This window comes from Limanda limanda, chromosome 7, assembly GCF_963576545.1.
Source record: "Limanda limanda chromosome 7, fLimLim1.1, whole genome shotgun sequence".
Taxonomy (NCBI): Eukaryota; Metazoa; Chordata; class Actinopteri; order Pleuronectiformes; family Pleuronectidae; genus Limanda; species Limanda limanda.
In genome coordinates this window covers 8,421,392-8,437,039 of record NC_083642.1, presented here as the reverse complement: position 1 = coordinate 8,437,039, position 15,648 = coordinate 8,421,392, and positions in this window count along the sequence as shown.

Below are 15,648 nucleotides of genomic sequence, written 5' to 3'. Positions count from 1 at the left end.
TAACCCCTCTCATTAAAACAGATGAAATATGGAGACCTTCTTTCTCAACACTCCAACCCCTCCAGAATGTCCTCTGTAAATGAATAAGAGAATCCACTTTGTGAAAGTATTCAAAAGATTATTTTGGTTTTCTTTGGATATTGTGCAACATAAAAATGACAGATGTTCCAACAACAAAAACTGTATCTAAGGGTTTTGATAGACTTTTTTTATTCATGCTTTATTTGGGTGAGCGAGCCTTCCCCGCGTCTGGAGAGGGTTTGTTTAGGCATTTGTTGCATCTGACGTCGCCAGCCGCAATTGTCATCTTCTGGTTAAATGATGCGTGAAAGTGAATATCCATCTTCTGTGATCAGAAGCGTCACATGATGGCAGAACGATACATGCATCATAAACAACCTTGCTGCTCTGCTCGGTATCTCAGAGAGAGACACGCTCCCTTCTCAAGACTTTCTCTTATTCTGAAAAGCACTGTTAGCTCTTCTATTCTTTTATCCAAACCATCAGCTCCTTCCTTCTCACACACCAACACCTTTGCTCGAAAAAATAAATCAAATGAAACTCGCTGTGTTGCAACCTGTGTTTACCTCGTAGACGTACGAGGTAAGAGCATTTCCTGGGAAAATAAATAATAAATAAAACAAGGATACAAAAATCCAAAGCAGGCGAATAAAGTACAAAGGGTTTGGCTGAGGCTAAATCCCCCCGAAAACACTGAAAAAAATACACAACACAATCATCGTCAAAACAGGCAGGCGAGGAAGCTACAGCACAAGGACCAAAGACAATCTGGAGGACGGCATAGGAGAACAAGGGAGCTAATGAAGGAATGGCCGAAGAGGTTAGCAGGTGAATGGCGAGGAGAAGCAGGTCACGTGATACAAGCGGCGGGGAAATGACAACTGAATAAGAACGTGTAAGACCAGGATGCATATAAAACCTATGACAGAGATATCTGTTCATATTAGCGTTTTGAGCCAAGAATAAATAGCCTGCTGCGTGAGGCGTGTGATGAAACAAGCTTATTTATTAAAAAACACAACAATAGGATGTGAGGGAAAGTCACATGATGCTGCCGCTGCTTTATCAAGGTGCACAGCGAGAAGTCACTCAGCCGACGTAGAAGAAAAAGTCTCCGGGCGGCCAAACCCAGCTGACTGGGGAGAAATACGGCTGCGGTTAAAGCACTCTAAACACCTATGTGGATTCCTTCGATTAAAACTGTCTCAACTGGGGAGAGGAGGAGGAGGAGGAGAGAGGGAGGAGGGAGGAGGTGCGGACAGATGACGAGCACGAGGTGGGGAGAGGAAGGAGGGAGACCGACGGGGCGGCCAACGAGAAGTGAGGGCAGAGGAGATAAATGTCCGGTCCTGCTTCCTGTGATTACGGTGCTATTATTTAAATGTCAGAGTCTGTCTGTCTGCGTGCCAGTCTTTAAAGGGCCAAACCCGTGTGAGCATTAGACAACGCATTAATGTCTCCTTTATTTCCGTTCATTTAACTCAGAGGAAAAACATTTGACTCCAAATGTTTAATCGCTTTACAGTGCTGTGGATCTACGTGTGTGTGTGCAGGTGTGTGTGTGTGTGTGTGTGTGTGTGTGTGTGTGTGTGTGTGTGTGTGTGTGTGTGTTTGTGTGTGTGTGTGTGTGCGTGTGTCAGACAGGGAGATGGAGGGAGAGCGGGCTTGTCTCCGTCCCTCTGTTGATGCACACAGAACAAGGTTAATTACTTTTCTGACCTTCTCCAGAAGCTTAAAGAAATATTCCAATCATAGCCTGAATAGATAGTGCAACCAGAGATGCTGAGTCAATGGCAAAAATGAAACGCCGCTGATTTTTTTTAAGTGTAACCTTATTTACCTCCACCATTACTTATCAAATGTTTCAATAAAACTGCCTGCTTCGCTGATTTAATGCCACTGAGGAAAATGGATTGCGTCCCTGCCTCCCACTCGCAGCCGCCTGCTTACTTTGATCAAATATGCATGCAAAGCATATCAAATTTTTCACACATCACATTTATAAAAGTGCCTAAATGGATTCTTCTGGAGACCAACCATCAGTCTGCGCCGCGCGATCACTTCAACAAAATGCCGCGTGCTTATAAATATTGCACCGACTATACTCTGTGTTTCTGGGATTCCCTGGAAATAGTCTGGAAATGTTCCCCAGTGTAAGATTTCCTGCACATAACATCAACAACACTTTGCACATTATGTATCCCCATGTTCTCCGCATGAGACAAGTCCATGTTACGGCTGCTGTGGCTTCATGAATATGTATCTTAGCCATGGAATGTTGTAACTATGTCGCAAAGGAAATGCACCTGAGAGTCGCAGGAGACCGAACCTTGAAACCGAGATGGAAATAAACAAGTGTGAATGCAATCTGTTTTCTAGTGAACAGAATAAATGCTTGACTTATTCATGAGTTCTGTTGCAAGGTTTTTTTAAATTGCAGTTAACACATGTTTTTAAGACTCCTTGGAAAATGTCATCAGTAGTTACACAAGTTCTTTTGATTGACGTTAGCTGCAAAGTTTAAAATCCTTACCTGATTAAAGGATCAAACTAATGTAATGACTTTGCTTTACCTGGAAATAGAAAGTTCTCCGCTCAGACACATTGGGAGTTTTGAGCTACATTACTCAAAATACAAAGTAAACACGAATAAAATCAGTTTGGGAAATAACATTGAAGCGAATTGAGCTTTTTAAAAATACAGAGGATGTGAGTCAGAAGCAACTCTGTCAAATTAAATTCCACAAATAAAGTTTGATATTAAATAAAGTCTCATACTTTATTTACAGAGTTTCTGAAACTTTTCTGTTGTAATCATCAGACACAAGTTTTTGCAGATAATGTTCTCAAGAAAAATGACATATGACTGAATATTTGTATGTTGTTCTTTGATACATGGACATGACAACATCTATAACACAAATGCTTTTCTTAAGAGCATACATGTAGAATTACAGAACCAAGTTTGCAGTGGGTTTGTTACTTTTTTTTTCTATAAATTCTCTTTCCCAGCCCACAGATTTTTATGTCATTTAATTACCTCATGCACATTTACAGAAATATAAAATCTGGGTTTATCTATCTACCATGTTTGTGATGTGGTTCTCATAGAACGTCTATATATATGTTTTCACCCTCAGACCCAGCCACACCCCCTCTGCCTGGCTTCTGACCTCCATGTTTCCGCTCACCGGTTGATAAATGGAGCCATTCCACAGAAATCGTTCAAAGGAACAGCTGCTGTTCTCTTTCCTGTAGGGGGGCCGGGGTTACAAGGTTTATAGGGGAAATAATCAATAGGATAATGATATGATAGGGTAAGAGAATGGAATGGAATCAATCTTAGAAATTCCACCTATTCCTTTTGCTTAACATCACTTCATTGCTTGTGCTGCTAAACCTAATCTCAATCATCTGCATTGTAAACATTAAACGAGGAGATGTCCGCTCTCCGCCTCGACCTTCGGGAATCTTGTGTCTCTCTGCACATGACAGGAAGTGGCGTGGCTTCAGGGAAGGAGGTTCAACAGACTGATTCCTGTTCCTGACTGCTGGACTACAATCTTGCCTCCTCCTTCTATCTCTACCCGCCAGGTTAGTTTACCTGTGAACAAACCCGGTGAAGTCTCTCTACCTCCCACCATTGCCTCTATTGTGTCTGTTTCTGAGTGTTTCTCTTAAGTGACTGTAACATACATGATAATAGGCCTGAAAATATGAGTTTGCCAAAAAATGATCCACCGACTTTTAGGCATTAATCGAACAGCACGTATAAATTCCTTCCTGTTACAAAGAAAAAAGAAAGAAGAAGAAATGACCTGTGTTTTAACTTCAAGCTGTTAAGGGCAGCGCTTTGGTTGAAAACACATGTTTCCTTCAGGCAGCAGAGACCCCTCCTGTGCCCAGTTAATTTCACTTACCATTAAAGGAATAACAATTTCATAGCCAACAGCACTTTAGGCTATTAAATGTAATGTAAGCAGATAGTGGTCTTGCTTGACGAACAGCTTTGCTATCGTGTCTGCTAAGATCTAAAACTTGTATGAAAGCCATTTTCGATACGGGCCTGTGTCAGGTGCCGGGACATGCTCCCACCGTCCATACATCCATTACAGTCAGAGAGAGGCTGTCAGCGTGTCTCTCTCTGTGGCTCCTCGCTGTCAGACTGTTTGATTTGCATTCATCGGTCTTCCTGTCTCATCCGTGTTGGCAGCCGCCCTCAATCTCTCCGAGCTCAATTTGATCACCAGAATAAACAAATCCACAACAATTAAAAGAGATATGAGGGTTGACAAAACAATTAACACGAGGCCATTATGACTCTGGGGGGAAGATTGTGTGCAGTCAACAAAAGACGAATAAACAAATAATCATTTGGGTGGTTGAGCAACGAACATATTAATTGTTTGTACGGCAAAAACAAAAAAAAACTGAAATAGACGGGTACATTCTGCATGCCGCTCTGGTCCCCCGACACACGTCAGGGAAAAATAAACCGACTCTTTACCCATTCACATATTGACTTATCTGTGAATATTAAACCACGCGCAAGCAGCCAACGTTGAGTGGAAGCAGAGACTGATCTCAGCGGTGCTCTTTGGTCGAGAGCACGCTGGGACCATCACTGCTGAGGCTGTCTCTTGATTTAGAAGTCGGGCCCATGGCTCTCAGGTGTACAAGGTCGACATCAGGTTTTGAAAACCCACTGATTCGCCTCAGATTGCTTCAGGCTTTGAATAATAACGATAATCTTCACTGGTGGAATTTTTTTAAAGCTCAAATCTCTGGTGATTGATGATAATTATAATCGTCAGAGGTGTTGGAAAGCAGGTCAGTGTGACCCTTCAAAGGCTAATGGCCGTCCCCGTGTGAACGCTCTTAGATGTTGAATGTTGATTATGATATCTGCACCTTCAAAAGGATCGCCTGGCATGGTCGGTGTAGTTTTACATGTACACACCAGCGCACTGGGCTGTTGCCTCCGGAGACTAAAGAAGGATATTTATCCGTGTTACCCAGAGGTGGGAGTCAATGGGGGGCAGCTTTTAGCAGCTGCATGTGTAAGTGCCGTGCTGTCCCTCGGCTGCATCTGGTTAAAAGCACTGAGGAGAAATTGAGGGTGCAACCACTCTGGCTATTATGGTGGAAGCATGCTGCTGGTTATTACGAGGTCAGAAAAAGACCATCCCCAGACTCTCAGACAAATTTCATACACACAAACACGGACCGCACCACAGATTCAAACATGTAGAATTTGCATACACACATCTGGACTGGTCTGTATGTTTATATCAGCGGTGGATCAGAGGGCTGTGTGTGATGTGAAAGGTGACACGTGCAGCGAGGAGCTCACAGAGAATTGTCCTCCAGCTCAGCAATTCCCATCAGCTCTAAAAAGCTATTTAGCATCTTTCAGCTCTCCTTAATCCAGTTTTTGACTAAAAGCTCTAACACCTGCCCATCACCACAGGGTGGGCACAGAGAAAAGTGACAAAGAAAATCCTACATGTTGAACTTTTTCTAAGGCAAGTGACCAAAATGGAGATTAAAGGAGATTGACTACATTGGACTAACATGTAAAGCCAAATGAAGGCTAGTGTTGCTCTGTATATAAGAAATTATTTTCTACCATGATATATATTATTATTCTTAGCTGATAACAATATATCAGTGGCTGTGGATGAGGAGGTCGAGCGGGTTGCTCCCTAACCAGAAGGTTGGTAGGGCTCCTACGGTCCAAATTTCAAAGTGTCCATGGGCAAAATCCCAAACCCCAAATTGCCGTGACGGCTGAGTGAGCACTGTGTGATTAGTGCTTATAGAAGAGTAGGATTGTGAGGGTGAATGCTACTTGTGCTGTAATGCACTATATAAATACACTCCATTGAATGAAGACTCATAAAACTGGTGTTTACAGGGTTTTTTTTTTTCCAGTTTGTCCACCGCCTCTAAAAAAGTTAGGATACTGCTTCTGAGAACATTTAACTTATTGAGCTACTCACACTCTCTCCTCCTACTGGACAATGATCAGTGGATTAGTGTCTCCAGTGTTACCAGCAGTGCAGGTAATGGAAGTTAATTTGTTCCCAATAGCAACCAGCCTGCTCCTCATCTGGCTCTGTCCATGGTCCTGAATCTTCCTCCAACAGCCTGCTGGCTGTGTTGAAGCTCCAAAACACACACACACACACACACACACACGCACACACAAACCACAGACATACTCAAACATGTGTGCTCACTCACACACAGAGGCCGACACGATAAGAACACCTGCCTCAGGCCAAGGATTGAATAGCCTTGCATAGAAGAACAGACCTGATTATTATAAACAGAGATTATCTCTCTTATTAAAAAAAGTCTCTCAGGCAGATGCTGCATCAGGATCAGAAGCAGAGATTAAACTCCAAAGTGCCCAGTAACTCCTGTCGGCCTCTTTTTTAAGTTTATAGCCCAGCCAGCAGATGCTTCCCCTGTCTGCCTCGGTTTCCTTTGTTTGGGGCTTTCTGCGGGAATTTGTTTTCCTTTATCTCCATGTTAACAGTGCAGTCGGTGAGAACAACGGCGCACATCTCTTTCATTTCCCTTAAAAAAAAGCCAGACACAATGCAGTCATTAGTCACCTGCAGGAGGCTGAGAACAGGATGGAATCTGTGTACTCCCACACACACACACAGTTAAAATGGCCTCAGTGACCCTGGAACTCTGGTCACGTATAATTCTTTGTTTTCATTTAAGAGATTTTGATAAAGAGGTCACTGTTCAATTGAGACAGTTTGACCCTGATTTTTATTACAAATTCAAGTGTTTGGGTATCAGTTTAAGTGCTCTGTATATATTTACATATGCACTTTTAAATAAGTGCAACCATGCGGGTGTGTGTATGTATGTGTGTGTGTGTGTGTGTGTGTGTGTGTGTGTGTGTGTGTGTGTGTGTTTGTGTGTGTTTGTGTGTGTGTGTGTGTGTGTGTGTGTGTGTGTGTGTGTATAGCTGTGGGGGTGGTTCTGACACATGTGATTATGTGTAGATATCACCCAGGTACTCAGGTCCTCATGTCAGAGTCTGGAGCTTTTCACACCTTGTTGTTGCCTGGGAGCAGAGTCGCCACCCCGCTTCCATCCTCCACCTCCCATCCCCATCCCCCTGAGGGTGTCGGCCCCAGCTGGAGAGCCGGAGATCAGGCCGAGCCGTGAGAAACGCTCCCGGAGGAGCTGCGAGGTGGACGCGGGTTCAGCTGAGGCACACACTGCTAAACGCCCTGGGATGGCTCACATATTCGACAGGTCGGGTCAGAGAGGAGGACGGGAGGTGATGTGTGTGTTTGGAGTCTTGCATTATGTTACATCCGATGTAGGTCACTCCTGACTGACCAGATGGAAGCAGGATGTGTTTTAGTGTTAATTAGCGCTGTTCTGTTCTACGGTTAAACTTTTAAAAGCAAACTTTAACATCATGTTATATTCCTACGCAGAAATGTATGAGCCATCGTCCTATCCGCAGTCTGTGACCTCTTCAGCGGTGTTTGAGAAGGTAACAGAACAGATTAGCATGAGGACTGAGAGCCCTGTGTAAGCAATCAGTCTAGACAGCGGTTACATATATTTGCATATGAGTGCTGTCCAAAAAGATTATATAGTGCATAAGTAGAAAAGTGTAAACGAGGTAAGAGGAGAGAGAGGACAGGAGTGAGCCGGATGTTTCAAAAATCTGCCGGTGCAGCAGCGCAGCAGGGGATGAGTTCGGCCAAAAGAACTTCACATCTGATAATGAGTACATTTCAGAGAGTGAATATTTTCTTATCACGCCATTTCCTTCAGGTGATGTAAGTACAGGGGGGTAAAAACAGCATGAGCATCAGGATTTCATTCCCCCTGAAAATTACACTTCGATCTTTTAACACTCTGCTCTCACAAATGAGATGAAACTTTTCAATTTCACACATTTTAGCTGCTCGGTAATGACTCGCTCATGAAGCAACCTTATTTATGGGAACAGGCCAACTAGGAGAAGCCGGAGCAAGCTGCGTTATTGAAACCATGACAGGATTAATTCAAATCACTACATCAGTCTATATTTTGTAAACAAGATTTCGTTGTTGGCTGAAATTATCAGTGAATATTTCTTTTTCGTATTTTCTACTAAACTGGCTCTTGTTTTCTCGGAAACACTGAAGCACTGAGGCTGTTGTGTTCAATCTTACAGACAGTGCAGCTCTTCATCGTCCATCATAGGGGAATAGTCACAATCCTGAAGGGATTTGATGAAGCTGCAGTTGCCTTATTGTCCCGTAAGGTACCATTATTCCCATTTGGAAATAACTGTATCTTCTTCTCTTAACCAGGATCCTTTTTCTTGTTTTTTTTTTAAATAATCTTTTTATAGTGCGTGTATTTGTAAGTGTCTAGTTAGGACTAAAAGCACTTATGTTTTCATATTCATATTTAAAAATGTCTCCATGAACTGTGGATAAGTGAGTAATGTAACATTACTCAGAAAGGTTGTGGTGGATGAATTGGTCGACCACAGGAGTTCTACCTGCAGAAAGTGGTTGGAATCCTTTTCCGGTTAAGGAAACTTATTATTATCAGATTTTCTTTTCAAATCTTTGCCTCAGAAAGCCTTGAAGGAACTCTGGAGCTGCACATGCTGCCATACTCCCCATAAATGACAGGGACAAAGAGACAAGGGCCAGTAAAGAAATGAGACAGGGACAGTAAATTCTTTATGGATTTATTTTAATGGTCCAGAGGCCCACGTCACAGATGTGGTAGCCACCAGGTCTCTCTGTCTGTGTCGTCAATGGCCCCCTCGGACTGTGATTCAGGACGGGGGGGAGGCCCATAGAAACAACTGTATACATATCATGTGTTTGTAAAGCTGGAGACATGACACTGCTCCTCCTCTGTAAAGCTTCAGTATTTCACCACAACCTCTCTTGACAAACTGAAGCATCGTGCTTTACTGTCTGTCCAGTGCAACAAATCATCATCCACTAAAACAGGTTCCTGTTTGGATCTGAAACCTCGACGTGAATTATTTTGTGCAGAAGATGATAATAATAGCTGCTGTGTCGTGTAGGAACCTTGTGTAATCTTAACTTTCCTTAAATTCACCAACAGTCTTTTAGTTATTCGCTCCCATTTTAACTGCTCTCTAAAAACACTGATAACATCCACCTCTCCTCGGTCCTGATCACTACAGGCATGTTTGACTCATTCTTACATACAAGCTGTGACACTGAGCACATGAAGGTCCAGGGCTTATGGGTAATTGTGTTTGATTAAGGCCACTAAGGTTTAGTTTGACTCACCGTACTTTTGGCCTCCTGCTGTCGGTCGAAGTCTCTTTAACACTCTTGGAATAACTGAAGCTGACCTACCATTGATTTTATAAATAGTTCATTCATGTAAACATTTGCCATTTGAAACCATGTGTGTGGTTTTTTATTTCAGCTTGTGTCAATTCAGGTTTTAACTGTGAGGATGACAAAATTATTACCAATGAAGCTGCCAGCAAATGTGCAAAAGGCAAAGGCATTTATCATTAGGCTCAGAGGAAGATTTAAGATCCCATAGGAAGAGTCTGTGTCGGTGCCTGTCCTCTATAAATCTCCTGCTTACTTTTCATTTGCTGGACGGCACGACACAGAGAGGAGGAAAAACACTGACTGATTAAATCTTGCAGTCGTGTTTCCACCCTCACTATCGTGGGGGAAGAAATTCTGGCGATCCAATTTCCAAGCTTGATCTAAATTGTTTTCTCTCCTGTGTTTATAAGTTTCTTGTTGTTGTTGTTTTCTCTGTAAATAAATGACTGGTGGAAACAAAATTGTAAGGTAGAATATAAAGTTCTATGACAATTTCTCCAAGTTCCTCCTTTTCCATTTATGAAATCAGCTGAAAAACAAACTTTTCTTCCACTTATAGAAGAACTGTTGATTTCTGTTCTCCCGTCACTCTAAACACAGGGTTGAGTGTTAGCAGGTTATTCAACGCTACTGCAATTTCTTTCTTTTGGCTAGAAATGAAATCAGAGAAGACCTTCTGTCAGTGAATGCTTTTAGAAACCTTTTTTAGTTTTTCAGACATTCTGAAGTATTTTCGGTATTTTCTTTTGCTGTTGTCAGACGGGAAGCAAACTTATATAAACTTAAGAAAAACACTGTGATATTGCATTCCGTCTTTCTGTTTTCTTTTCTGTGTTTGGATATTTGGATTTTCTGATGGCAAAGTTTAAACTCAATGTGTTGTGTGCTGTTGTTTCTCATCATACCACCACATAACTCAAATGGTCAATTCAACATTAAATGGCCTTTTTGGCACTGGAGCTTCTTTCCAATGTTCACACAAATGCAGATCAGGTATATTGGAGACTCTGAAATGGCCGTGTCTGTGTGAATAGACACGGCCATTTCCCCGTGACCCTGAAAGGATGCGTGATACAGAGAATGCATAGATGTCTTTTTTACCCCTTTTCTACCCCTTCACTTTTGGAGTCTAAAGGCTTTAAATACTTAATTGAAAACAGATGTTCCTGTGGTGAAAGGGTGACGCACAGATTTTTCTTTTTCAAATGTTAATTTACACTTTAAATTCATAAACACAACTTAGTTCAGGCTTACACTTGGATAACCTTTTTTTATGTTTTTGCCCACGTACCTCTCAGGTCCTCGGTTCCACCCTCCTCATCGAATGAGGCTTCGTGCTGATTGGAGCGGACGAGAACAAACACAAAGCTCTTGACAAGTTTCCTCGTATTTATTATCCTCCATAATTTTGAGTGCATTTTTTCACTCAGCACATATTATCTCCAACAATGTGCCACACACGTTTTGACTTCTCTGTTTTAGGAGCCTGATTTACTTTGTTCTCCTCTTTGTTCTTCGCTTGTCACTCAAATCACAGCGACGTTGTTTAACGCACACACTCTAACCTGGCAGCCGCTCGGCAGCACAACGCAGACGAGAGGAACGCGAAGGCAGTTTAGCATCAACACTTACAATTTTCAATAGTCTTTATATCGTCTGAAGAGTTGAGTGGTATGTGTGTGTCTGTGGAAAAGCAAAGTTTATTCTTTATCCCTTAGCAGAGCAACACATAAAAGAATCAAAGCAAAACTTCTCAACAATCAAACCTTGTGAAAACTACACAAAATAAAATCAGTGAAGATAATGAAATTAAAGCATATTATGGATCATGTTTTCAACAAATTCATTCAACTACACCAATTATTCCATTGTTACAAATTTGTCCATGAACCCAATGTGTGCGTGTTGGAGGGAGACACAGTCGACTGAGGGAGCAGCAGACGTCACCACCGGGTTTGGTGAAGATATTTAATCAAAATGCAAAAAATACAGTTTAATATTGATGACTGAGAATGAAAAGCATCAGCTGCGTGAACGGCTGCAGGCACCACTGCGCTGCCTGTCAATCAGACGTGTGGCTGCATCATCTGATTCGCTCTTTGAATTTTTGTCCATAAATTAGGAGCAGACAATCCCTTTGGTTTTACTCTCGTTTATGAAGAAAGTCAGTTTCTGACGCCGGAAGGAAAAGTTTCAGAAACAAGCAACTATCTTGGACACTCGCATTCCGCAGCCACTCCAGGAAAATTCTGGAAAATGTCCAGAGTTCAGTGTACGTCTGACAGCAGCTTTATCAGAAGAAGGTCTGTGTCTTTTCCTGTTTCACTTTGATCCCTCTCTTTAGTCCATGTGACATCATGTCAGAGCGAGAAGCACTTTCAGACTTTAACCAGACCCTCACCTCTTCTTCACAGTGACACAGAGCAGAGCACTTACAGCCCGGGGACATGCACCGGCTCCAGCCTCCACCTCAGGGGACAGACTGTGAAAGGCAGACAGACCTTCTTTAACCTAACACCCGTAGATGCTCTCTCAGGCCCCAGACTCACAAGGTTGATCCCCTCACAAGGACCCGTGTCGCTGCTAAAAGCCGGGGCCCTGACTGGAGGTCAGCGTGAGTCTCGGTGGAGAGGACGTGAGAAAAGAAGCCATGCTGTAAAACTCGAACTAAAGACTCTGTGGTTAAGCTTTGTGAGACAATATTTATTGAAGAGAGACTCACTCTCACAATTTGGAGTGGTCATTCCATAATACTTTATTATCAGGTTAGTTCTTTTCACTTATTCCTGTTTATAGTCAAAGAAGACCTATTCATAATTCAGTCCTTCGGAACTACACAATATGTGCTGAGTCAAAGTGCTTTCTGCTAAAGACTTCATTTATCCTCACCCTACGAAGCTGATGGAGTTTTATTATTTCTATTGGGTCAATGCAGCAAAGTTTTAATGCTGTGGTTGAACACTAAAATAAAACTCATTCCTTTTTCCAATTAATTTGAATTAGACCTTCGAGAAACCTTTTCCAAATTCTTTTTATGTCAAAAAACACATATTCGGTGGTACAACAATTTTCAGTTCATATAAAATAAGTTTCTCTTCTCTGAAAGCCACAATGTTTTTTTTCTCTTTTCACAGAAATTCATTAATTGTTTAGACTGTTTAGCTTTGACTAAAAGATTTGAATAAGCACTTTTGACTCATGTGTCATTAGCTGTTAAATATACGACTGGTTCTGTTGGCAATAAGTGAGACGTCCAAGACTGATTTCAGGTATTAAATGTCGGGACACAGTTCATGGTTTTATGGTGGTGAGGTAAACTTAACTTAAAAAACAATGGAAGGAGAACAGAGAAAATCACAAATATACAAATCTCTCAGGTTAAAAAACAAATTCTAATTCAAATGTTATATTCCTTGTGTTGACACGGAAACAATGCTAAAAAGTCTGTTTAAACATATAACTGCATTGCGCTTTTAGAAGGGTATAAACTAAAAGGCTGAATAGTAATACTGTTATATGATGGACTAATAAATTAAATGCAATTAAATAATAGAAGATTTTACTAGAAAAGGTCAGTATGAGGAACAAACAGGCTAAATGTAAGGTTAAACTGATTTGACATGGAAAAAATAGCAGCACAAACTGGGAAAATAAACCATCCACATTACGTTCTTATATAACTCACTGCAGGGAATGGACGTCATCTTATCACGATGACTTTTGCCTCTGAGCAACACAGACCCTGTGGAGAGTCACCTCAGTTAAGGTTTATTCCATTATCTTATCACCCGCGCCGCTGTGATTCCATAATGGGAAGTGGTTGAGATGATAATGAAAGCAGGCTGGATGTCGAACCACTATGGATTTTTAAAAAAGGGCTGGAAAATCTACATGACAGTGGTATGAAACTGTGGCTGCTGAGGAGCCATTTATGTATACTAACCCTGTAAAGTAGCCTCTTTAAATTCATGAGAATCAGCAAGTGGGCCTCTTTACCACCAGCCCCCCCCCCAACCCAATCCACACCCTCTGCTCATCGAATAGTTTCCTCCCGTCTCCCACCAGCAGAACAGGTTCACTTTCACGTCAGTGCTTCAAACGGAAATTTTCCCTCTTCAGCTCCCTGTTTATGCGTCGGTGTTTTACGCAATTGCAAAGATCGGAACTACATCTCCCATCGTAAGCGGACATCTCCCCAGCTACAAGTGCTCCTATTATTCCCGCTGATTCCACACAGATCCCTCTGCTTCTCTACAGATGTGACGCTCCACCAGGGGGGTTCTTGTTTTTCTTCCCATTCTACATTATTTATTTATTAAAAAATCAACAACAGCGGGAAAAGTGTCAGCGGCACAGAACAAACGAATCTGAGACATTCGTGCCGTTCTGCCAATCTCACATCCTCCACTACTCATTACCCAGTGGGTGTGTGATGCCGCGGTAATTCTGATGATGAAAAATTGTCATGAAAGTCTTTTTTTCCTTTTTTTGTATTTGTGGACAAGAAATAATGAGATACAACAACAAGAAAAACAAAAACAAACAGAGACATTGTTCTGGCTTCGGCAGCGACTTCACTAGCGAGCAGTGGCCGAGGTCGCCCCCCCCCTCGCCGCTAATTGCAGTGGTATGACATCGGCGTGGGCAGCAGGGTCGCCCATGTTAAAAGACCTGGGGAGATGTTTTCCTTTCCCCGGCAGAGCGATGTGTTAATGATGCTCATAAACAAACACTCGAGCAAAGGACAACTTTTCACGAGGACTCGAGGTTGCACACATGAATAATGCATCAACAGGAATAAAGCCAAACAGTCAAGGCATTCAAAACATTACATGATACTGTGTAGGAGAGATCGCGCCCTGTGAGGGATCGAGCCGCGAGTGTCTTACAGGAGGAATACATGAAAACCAAAAAGCCTGCGAGTAAAAAAGGTTTTGTGTGCCTTTTGTGTGTGTGTGTGTATTGTGAAGCGGGCTTGGGTGACCTTCGGGGAACAGGTGTCGGCATTTACTCCGTCACGCCACACTGAGCAGCGCTGTACAAACACACAGGGGGGAGGAGGGGGCGGTGGAATGAGGGAGAGAAGGAGACACAAAGTGTGCGAGACAGACAGAGCGGATCCTTGATGGCGTATCAAGAGGATTTATGGGATCAGATGTGTGTTTGATGACAAAAACTACACAACTAGTGAAGAAAGGTTCACATATACACAGTGGTGGAAAGTAACATTGACTTAAGTCGACAATCGAGAACATTTCTGAGGTAAATGTCCATTCAGCCGTTACACTGCTTATCCTCTGAGGGTTAGGTGCAGGCAGGTACATCCTGGACAGGTCATCAGTCACAAACCAAGAGAAATAACCACACCCAACATTGGTTATTGTAAATGGACTGTGGTGATATCAATAAGATCAAACTCTGGATTCAGTATCTTGCCCGAGGACGCCTCTGATGCTGGTTGAAGTAGCCGGGGATCGAACAGCCGAAACTTTTGGTTGTCAGGTTGACCCTGGACGACCCTCTTTACCTCCTGAGCCACAGCCGTAGAGTCTCAAGTCAAGATGACGTGCATGTGTTTGGACTTTAGAGGAAGTCGAACATACAAACTCCGCACAGGCCTGGGTGAGCATTCAGGTTCATGTATGTTCAATTGGCATAATCTACTTTTATTGTGCTCTCCATTTACTTTTAACAGCTTTACTTTTCAAAATGTTAAAAAGCTAAAAATACAGTATGATAAGCTCACTGCTTGTTGGGTTATGGCTCCTGGTTTATTTGAACGCGTCCACACTTTCCACCAAAGAGAGATTTTCCCTGCACACTTTCATTTAAATTACCGTTTCAGGCCTAAATGGGAAAATGTAAAGTGAAAAAAGGTCTGTAAATGAAAACAATTGGTGTTGCATGAATTAGTTTTCTCTTCTTTCCCATTAATCGTCTCTCGACCCCTCAGATTTATGTTGAGACTCTGTGGAGGAGCCTGACCCAGAGGTGAGGAAGCACTGAATTAAACCTGCTCGCTGTATAAAGAGTAGTTAAAACACACACACACTCATGCATCGCTATGAATAATGTAATTTATTATAATATAATACTCACAGGGGCATTATATTGTATTTTAAATGATTTCAAAAGAGTATATTTATATTGTAGTATTGGTACTATTAGTAGAGTTGAGGAATTTGACACTTTTTCCACCACTGATCACAGATGTGATGTGGATTTGATTATTCTTAATATCACAATCACTCTGTATTTT